This window comes from Ambystoma mexicanum, chromosome 13, assembly GCF_040938575.1.
Source record: "Ambystoma mexicanum isolate Mex_15411 chromosome 13, UKY_AmexF1_1, whole genome shotgun sequence".
Lineage (NCBI taxonomy): Eukaryota > Metazoa > Chordata > Amphibia > Caudata > Ambystomatidae > Ambystoma > Ambystoma mexicanum.
Window position 1 is genome coordinate 703,044,368 of NC_090938.1, and position 7,104 is coordinate 703,051,471.

General features: G+C 47.1%; 1 non-coding gene across 1 annotated transcript; it reads right to left on the reverse strand.

Annotated features, from left to right (window-relative positions):
* Window positions 1-4,203: 4,203 nt before the first annotated feature.
* TRNAL-CAA (transfer RNA leucine (anticodon CAA)) lies at window positions 4,204-4,313 on the reverse strand. Its single transcript has 2 exons — window positions 4,276-4,313; window positions 4,204-4,249 (listed from the first exon to the last, which is right to left on the reverse strand). It is a non-coding gene; the product is annotated as a tRNA-Leu (tRNA).
* Between the last annotated feature and the right edge of the window lie 2,791 nt (window positions 4,314-7,104).

Here is a 7,104-nt window from a genome sequence, read left to right on the forward strand (position 1 = left end):
AATGGAATATCACACACTATGCAACATCACTCTCGTGTTCTGCATTGCAGATAAGCAAGGGCATGTTCCACAACAGGCATCAGGTACGGACTACATCAGAACACGCTTAACATGGATTCCAGAACAGACACCAGCAGTGGCATACATTGGGACAAACACCAGCTGGGGAACATTCAGTCTCGGACATCAAGGATGGAATTTTGCAAAACAGCCACCAACTCGCCATCTTTCATCACCTACTGAATATTCAAGGGCAGCCATCAATACATTAATATTCTGGGGCACACATCAACAGTTGGGGTTCCTAGAACAGCTCTTGGCAAAGCAGCATTTTAGAACAAATATCAGCAATGCCCCCTTCTAGATCGCTCGTTAGTAGTGGGGTAGTCCAGAGCAGACACTTTTCTGGAATATTTTAGGACGGACACCCACAGAGGGCGCTACGAAAGCATTCAGCAGTAATTAAACACTAAACAAATGTTATCAGCACCCAGTTATTACAGGCAGGTATGGCCAATGAGAGAAACCTCAATGGCCATTAGGAACAGAATATTCTAGAACAGGTATTGTGAATCGCATACCGTGATCTTGAAGGGGTAAAAACAGACTACCCTTTAGACAGCAGTTTTGTTGTTGACAAAACAGAAGGCATACTGTGGATAGGCAGGGTGACAGGGGAAGACAAGTTAAAAGGTTAAATACAGTATATAGAGGGGGACATTAATAAAAGGGTTGATTTAAATTTGGAAAAGTAAAGGGAATGGCAGAGTATGGGGAGTGGATAAGGGGAGGGGGACCCCACATTTGCACAAAAAAGTTGTCAGCAAATGGGCCAATTTTCTCATTTTAGGGAGTTGGAGAAGACCTAAAAACCACCAAAGTCTTAAGCAAGGCTGTGGACAGCCATCATATCTGGGTGATGTCACAACAGCCATTCGAGTTAGACGATTGTAGTTCAGACTTTAGCATAGAAACTTTTTACAACAAAGATCAGCACTAGATATTCGCCAGTGACATCAGCAATAAAAACGTTTACAACTTTGGTAGATCTGAACTTCGGTGACATACTGCGGTGGACTGTAAAGGACCTGCAAAAGATGGTTAAACTAGAGGACTGTCGCAGAGGTGGGGTCTGAGAGCCCTAATGCAGCCCAGCCCAGTGCCATGCACTAGAGTGCGGATGCCTTTGGGAAGGAAGAGATAGGGTGCATGTAGTCTCTGCAGGTATTCCAAGGCTAAGCAGGGTCCTGTCCGTGGACTGTGGAAAGGTGCAAAACGCAGAGTCGTGCTCCCGAAGAATCTCAAGGCTATGACGTGGCTGTCAGTATGGACCAATCTGCCATTAACACCATGCTCAGTCCGGATCACAGATGGGAAAGCGCCCTCTCTACTGGACCAATCTGCCATTAACTGCCTCTTCCTGTAGGAGTTCGCAGGCATGCCATGGCTCCCAGTGTCAGGCAAATCTGCCGTTAACTGCCTGCCTTGTATTATCTCAAAGCCGAGCCAGAGCTCTCTGTACTGGGTCTGTCTGCCCACAACAGCCTGGTCTGTATTATCTGAGAGCCAGGCTAAAGCTCTCTGTATTGGGCCGAGCTGCCAATAACAGCCTGCTCCTGTAAGAGTGCCCAGCCAGGCCGTGTCTCAGAATCTATGGGGTTACTTTTGGTGACTATACAAGCCTCTCCCTCCGACTCCTCACCTGGTGTTTATGAGGAGTCGTCAGAGGACGCAATCTACTTCTGTCCCCTCTGAGGTGCTGTCTTCTTCTTTCCCTTCTTTTGGAAGAGGTAAGGGCGGGCTCCCCCAGCGGCCACTTTGACTAATATGCAAAAAGCCTGGCAGTGGGGTCTCCGGGGAGCCAACCCCACTCCAGGGAAAAGCCGACAGGCAGAAATACCCTGGTATCCTTAGCTAGTGCAGGTAGGTTTGGTTTGGTAACAGGATGGCCGCTAAAGCAGTTGTTCCACCTGTCGGGTGATGGATGAGTAGAGTATTCGAGCAGATAGACCACCGGAGAAAGACTTCAACCTGAATGGCCAGTCACAGGTAAGAGGAATGGACTATAGGGTCCAGAATGCACAGCAAGGATGCTTACTGAAGAGCGGGGTAACGTCCTAGGAAAGGAATGAAAACGGACTGGAACCTCGATGTTATTACAAGGTAAGCGGGAAATGGAAGAGTCCCCAGAGACTGGGTGAACAACAGGAGACTGCCACAGACAAGAGAGCATGCAGTGGCCGAGCGGCCGGGCAAAGGGAAGGTAGACAGGAGATGAGCGCGGAGCGCGCAGCACAAAGGTGGAAAGAAAGAGCAAGAGGGAGCCGTTAGAGCAACGGAACCCAGAGCGGCCAGAAAGCCGAATGAAAGCGGGAAACTAGCGTCTCACCTTACAGTTGAGCAGGGTTGCAACGCACTGATGCAATCCCCTGACTTCGGGATATACATGGCGGTGGCCCTGTTGGTGAGCTACTAGACCGCTAAGACATGTTCCAACAGTTACGTGCCAGGACCGTCTTAGCGTCCTACAGCGATCCCAGACCTTCCAGGACCGGTTCAAGACACTGTGGCTGTCGGCGTTAACTCAGTCTTCCGTTAACTGCCTGCCTTGTATTAGCTCACAGCCGAGCCAGAGCTCTCTATACTGGGCCTGTTTGCCACCAAGAGCCTGATCTGTGTTATCTCACAGCCAGGCTATAGTTCTGTATATTGCACCAACCTGGCATTAGCAGCTTGCTGCTGTAAGAGCTCACTGACAGGACATAGTTCCCTGTGTTGGCCTACCAAGGCCCTGCTGAAGATGTTTGGTTGCCCATTTCAACATGATGGTTGGTGGCCCCCTGCTGAGAGCGAAAACAGTCTGGGGCACTCCTGGGGTGCATACATTACAATGGCGAAAAGGGAAGGTTACTAGCCGCTGATTATCAGGAGACGGCCATCCAGCAGGGATACTAAACATGAATTGCCCACTGAAGAGCAATAAACCCTTCTTTGTCAGCAAGAGGCTGATGTGGAGGAACAAGTGTTTGGAGGCAATGAGGTGATAACACGTCTGTAAATCCTGCAAACATGGGGGAAGTCGCTGCCCCCCATACCCTTGCCCAAGACTTGAGGCCACTTTAATTTGCAAAGATTGAAAGGGCCTGACGGCGTCCCTGGGCTTATCTGCAAGTAAAAGCCTGCTACAATAAGGGCTCACCGCCAGGACAAAGCTCTCTGTATTGCTCCAGTCTGCTATTAACACAGCTGCTCCTGTATGAGATCGCAGGCAGACCATGGGGCTCTTTTTGTACCCACTCTTAGCCTGTATCTCGGGGTCCTGGATTTCTAGTATCTGTGAATGGCATAGGGGGTAGATTATGGTCAGTACATGTCTTAATGACGCAAACGAGTGTGTGCTTGGCTGTGCACAGGCACACACGCACAGATACAGACACACACGGTCTACTTATCCATAGAGACTTACTTCAGAGACACATGTAGGAAGAGGAAGCTAGCTGCACACATAGTAAAGATGTGTAGACATACATAAACTTACACAGAAAGATACCAATAACATAACCATATTAAGGGAAGCGCCACAAATATCTGCAGACATGGACAAACACAGAGACATAGCGGCTGCGTAAAGATGCACGTACATAGAGTGCAGGCATACAGGCAGCACACATAAACATGCAAGCACACATTGCTCTCTCCCTTCACAGGCTGTCCAGTTAGGAATGGTGTGCTAAGAAAAGGGCGACCAGCAGACTGTGTGACCAGCAGCCCGGCTAGCTCAGTCGGTAGAGCATGAGACTCTTAATCTCAGGGTCGTGGGTTCGAGCCCCACGTTGGGCGCGGCATTCTTTTACTGATATTTTTCACATTTTATTTTACACACCTAGGTCACCTGCAAAATAAACTCAAGTTACGTCCTCTCGCAGATCTCTCTCCTACAGTACTCTATGGCCCAATGAATACATCTCAGCTCCAGTCCTTCACGCGCAACTAGTGGGATTTACCACCAATCAGTGGCCAGGGCTCAGCCCGCCTCCTGTGACGTGTTTCCTGAAGACAACAGCCCAGCTCTCCCCACCCTCCGTGCGCACCCCTACAAGTTAGAGCGATCTGTCAGGATTGGCAAGTTTAAGGACCGTCTATATACCGTGGCGCGAATCACCCCGATCCGAAAGCGGCTGGAAAAAAAAAAAAAAAAGGTTGTGTCAGAAGTGGGATTTGAACCCACGCCTCCAATTGGAGACCAGAACACCCAGCTGGGAAAGAGAATCAGCTCTTGAGTCTGGCGCCTTAGACCGCTCGGCCATCCTGACAACTGGAAGGTGCAGCAGGGTAAAGAGTACAGGCTCTGGAGATGCAGGAGAAACAACGGCGTATCAGCGTGTAACGGGAACCTGAGAAGCAGCATTCAGCTTTAATCATCTGCAATGGAATATCACACACTATGCAACATCACTCTCGTGTTCTGCATTGCAGATAAGCAAGGGCATGTTCCACAACAGGCATCAGGTACGGACTACATCAGAACACGCTTAACATGGATTCCAGAACAGACACCAGCAGTGGCATACATTGGGACAAACACCAGCTGGGGAACATTCAGTCTCGGACATCAAGGATGGAATTTTGCAAAACAGCCACCAACTCGCCATCTTTCATCACCTACTGAATATTCAAGGGCAGCCATCAATACATTAATATTCTGGGGCACACATCAACAGTTGGGGTTCCTAGAACAGCTCTTGGCAAAGCAGCATTTTAGAACAAATATCAGCAATGCCCCCTTCTAGATCGCTCGTTAGTAGTGGGGTAGTCCAGAGCAGACACTTTTCTGGAATATTTTAGGACGGACACCCACAGAGGGCGCTACGAAAGCATTCAGCAGTAATTAAACACTAAACAAATGTTATCAGCACCCAGTTATTACAGGCAGGTATGGCCAATGAGAGAAACCTCAATGGCCATTAGGAACAGAATATTCTAGAACAGGTATTGTGAATCGCATACCGTGATCTTGAAGGGGTAAAAACAGACTACCCTTTAGACAGCAGTTTTGTTGTTGACAAAACAGAAGGCATACTGTGGATAGGCAGGGTGACAGGGGAAGACAAGTTAAAAGGTTAAATACAGTATATAGAGGGGGACATTAATAAAAGGGTTGATTTAAATTTGGAAAAGTAAAGGGAATGGCAGAGTATGGGGAGTGGATAAGGGGAGGGGGACCCCACATTTGCACAAAAAAGTTGTCAGCAAATGGGCCAATTTTCTCATTTTAGGGAGTTGGAGAAGACCTAAAAACCACCAAAGTCTTAAGCAAGGCTGTGGACAGCCATCATATCTGGGTGATGTCACAACAGCCATTCGAGTTAGACGATTGTAGTTCAGACTTTAGCATAGAAACTTTTTACAACAAAGATCAGCACTAGATATTCGCCAGTGACATCAGCAATAAAAACGTTTACAACTTTGGTAGATCTGAACTTCGGTGACATACTGCGGTGGACTGTAAAGGACCTGCAAAAGATGGTTAAACTAGAGGACTGTCGCAGAGGTGGGGTCTGAGAGCCCTAATGCAGCCCAGCCCAGTGCCATGCACTAGAGTGCGGATGCCTTTGGGAAGGAAGAGATAGGGTGCATGTAGTGTCTGCAGGTATTCCAAGGCTAAGCAGGGTCCTGTCCGTGGACTGTGGAAAGGTGCAAAACGCAGAGTCGTGCTCCCGAAGAATCTCAAGGCTATGACGTGGCTGTCAGTATGGACCAATCTGCCATTAACACCATGCTCAGTCCGGATCACAGATGGGAAAGCGCCCTCTCTACTGGACCAATCTGCCATTAACTGCCTCTTCCTGTAGGAGTTCGCAGGCATGCCATGGCTCCCAGTGTCAGGCAAATCTGCCGTTAACTAGGAACAAAGGAAGAGGACCCAAGGTTGGAGTCCTCCCGTCCCCTGCACACTCTAAGTCTACGCAACAGGGGCGTAGATATTTTAAGGTAAAATTCAAAATATTTGTTTTTAGACTATCTATAGGAAAATGATTTGTCGAGACTATTAACTTAGAACAGGAGAACAATCGTTTTGGTTTATTAGGTGTTCAAAAGTGGAATGAGCACCTATTTATTAATACATAAAACAATGTGTAGTCAAGGCAGGAAAAACAAAACAACATTATAATGTCAACGTAAAGATGATTGATTGAGATTCCACTTTCTGTGGCTTGACGCGTTTCGAGGAGATTCCTCTTCTTCAGAAGCCTTTGTGGATCTACTGTCTAGTCATTGTGTACATAGAAATGAAGATCAAAAAGAAATCAATCAATCAAACGAGAGTATATGTCTATATAAGCTTCATTGATCAATAAAATAAAGTTTCATAACTACAATCAGATTGAATATATACACATATTGTGCTCTATATTGTTCAAATTCAGTTTAGTACACCCAGGGTTGCTATATTTTTAGTTGAAAACAACTCCAAAGAATATCAGTCTAGTGCATTCCCTAGCACCTCTAATGGGGGTCTAGCAGACATAATGACCCAGAGGAGGACAATTTAATTGAATCTGGTTGACGCGGGCTACTCACCCAACGAAGTTGTTTTGACAAGGAAAAACATTTTCTAGGTAAAGTGTACTAACCTATAGAGGTCTAATGTTGTGGCTGAGAAGCCACCCACAGTGAGCGGTGCGTCAAAAGGTTGCATATTAGAGGAGCCAAGTTCTCGATGTAAGTATTTTCCTGATGCCGGTTGGTGTTCCGACACTCTCGATATGACCTGTATGAAATAGTAATCACGTACAGGTCACCATGTGTGATTCGATGTAGCTATACAAGTGTGAAAACCAAAATACATTGGTCGGGATATGCCAAAATACCTTTCTGCGGCACGATTCAATGATGTGGTAGTCTCTGGGAAACGTGTAACATCTCAGGGGGAGCAGGTGAAAATTGATCGGCGAAGTCCTAAAGCCAGCCGTTGTCTGTAAAAGGACAATGGAGTGTAGGTAAGCCTGCAGAACTTAGTAAAGTATAGATAGCGTGAGTCGAGTGTGCAGAAAGTTAGAAGAACGCGTACCTAATCCATCGCGATGTTCTATTGAATCGGCA